A 2,467-nucleotide genomic window follows, 5' to 3' on the forward strand; every position below is an offset into this window, starting at 1 on the left:
CTGCACCGGGTGCATATGCACCCTTTATTTGAAATGAATATTAAACATATTTACAAATGTTAAAAGATATAAATAAAAATATCTCGTGTATATCTTGACATGTTACAAGCTCACAAAGTTGTTTCAGTAAAAACCAATATGTTTTGTGCTCTGTGTAAAAATGACAAAAATTTTGTGCTAAAATAGTCTATTTCTCGAAGCATTATTTGTCTTTTTACACAGGATACAAAAATTGTCGGTTTTATGTGAAACTATACGTCCATACATAGAATATGTCCCTCTACATGCTAAATTTTTTTCCTTAATTTTTACCTTTCTAAAATATGTTTTATACGTACCAGGTGCATCGATGCTTTCCAGTAATTTATTCATTCAGAGAGCGGCTGAATCAACAATCAGTCGCACCAACCGCGGTCATGAACTCGTCGTCGGCGACGAGCCTGGCGAGCGCCTCCGGGGCGAGGCACACCTCCATTGCCATGCTTCCCGCGCCGTCTCCGCCCTCGTACACGGTCACCTTTCCATCCAGCTTGTTCCCGGCGCCGCTCCGCACGGTCACCGGCCGGCCCCACCCGAAATCGTTCCCGTACACGTCGAACCGCGGCGAGCTCCCCGTCAGCAAGCTCGTATGAGCGGTAGCCGATAAAGCCGCCATGCTTGGGAAGTTGGGCACTCCGGGCCAGGACGCGAGCTTCTCCCTCGTGCTCCTCTCATCGAACGATGCGACTGCTCTGTTCAGGAGCCAAGCCGCCTAGCCCAGCCCTCTGTCGAGGATCTCGCCGGCGGGGGACCGTGCAGCGGCATGCGTCACCGCGTTGCCCGCGTAAGCCGTTGGCACGCCGTCCACGCGGCCCCGGCATCCGACGAGGAGGCCGTACAGCGTCTCCTGGCCCGGCGCGAGCCTCCGAGCCCGGCACGCCGCGCGCCACAGGTGCGCCAGCAGGGCCTGCAGCGAGGAAATTGTGGCGGTGGCGGTGCCGGACATCTCGGTGTTCGCCTTCGCCTTGAGCTTCTTCACGCTCTCCGCCGAGAAACGGAGGAAGCACTCCTGCACCGGCGGGTACGAACCTACGCGCTGGCCGACGATTTCGTCCACGCTGCCGAAGGGCAGGGGGATTGGAACGGGGCAGCCGTCGAGGAACCACCTCCGGTGCACCGGCAAAGGCGAGGAGACCTCGCAGCCACCATCGCCGTCGACGCTGCGGCGGCTGATCTCCGACCAGGTGTTGAAGAAGCGCCAGAAGGCTGTCCCGTCGGCGACTCCGTGGTTCAGCGTCCCAGCCCCCAGCGTCCCAGCGTCCGGCGAAGGGGTAGAAGCGTCCCAGCGCACGCCCGAAAGATGACGCAAGGTGTTCGACGACGGCGGTGCCAGGCTTGGGCAGAAGAACTCCCTTCTGGATGTGATCCACGGTGATCATCCGCAGGTCCCATGGCGTGAGGTGGATGGTCTCCTGCGGCGAGGTGGTTGCTTCCGGCTCCGGCCGGATCATGCGCCGGGACACGATCCTTACGTCGCCCATCGATATTGCTTCAGTTTACTCTGTCAGGGCGGAGTGGTCGACTAGTCATGGCCTCATGGCTCATGGGGTCACGGTCGGTTTGATGGCTGCGTGCGAGCTGCCTATGCTGCGTCCTGATTTTCTGTGACCCCTTCTTTATGTCTTTTTTTGTTGCTTAAACCTCTTAAAACCTCCTAGCATTTTAGATCTCAGGCCCACCCAATAATTTTCGGGTAACTGGGCGTCGGTCGACGGATGTAGAGCAAAAATTCATTTGTCCTCCGCGCCATCCGATCGCAATCCGACGTACAGAATCAACCGTGTACGAATTTTGTGTTTTGCCCCCTAGGTTTTGTAAACTGAACCCGCAGTCCTTACATCCCCCAAGTAAACCGAAAGGGTATGTTCTTTGGGTCTAACCTTCACAATTTTTACGACAGAAATGCCATTCTACGACTGATCCGAGTCATACATAGTATTGCAACAAAATCTCTCACTCCGCTTACAAAATATATGTACTATTACAACAAAATATTTACAAAAAAGTGAACAAACTAGTGTTATAAAAAGTGGTTAAACAACAATTGTTTTGCTATAGTTTGTTTACAACAAAAATTTACAACAATTACAATAACAAATCAAAAGCTATAACAACAAAAAACATGTGTTCGTGACTATGAAAAATTGGTTAAACAATAACACATTTTCTATATATTTAATTACAATAAAAATCACCAACTATTTTACCAAAAATTATAGGCGATTATTGATGGGTTCGTTGCATGGAAAATAAAAATTTTCCTACCGCAAAGACGAATAAATCCAAGATCTAATATATAGAAAAGCCAGATCTAATCTACAAGATCGGAGCAACGAGATGGAGATGAGACTAACCCTCGAAGATTTCAAAGCCTACGAAATTAATCTCATTGTTGGTGTAGACGCTCGTCCCGGTGCTGCAATCCGGC

At 50.7% G+C, this 2,467-nt stretch overlaps 1 pseudogene; it reads right to left on the bottom strand.

Annotated features, from left to right (window-relative positions):
* Positions 1-388: 388 nt before the first annotated feature.
* LOC124655993 lies at positions 389-1,520 on the bottom strand (annotated as a pseudogene).
* Positions 1,521-2,467: the final 947 nt, after the last annotated feature.

The sequence above is a fragment of the Lolium rigidum genome, chromosome 1, assembly GCF_022539505.1.
Source record: "Lolium rigidum isolate FL_2022 chromosome 1, APGP_CSIRO_Lrig_0.1, whole genome shotgun sequence".
NCBI classification, from domain to species: domain Eukaryota; kingdom Viridiplantae; phylum Streptophyta; class Magnoliopsida; order Poales; family Poaceae; genus Lolium; species Lolium rigidum.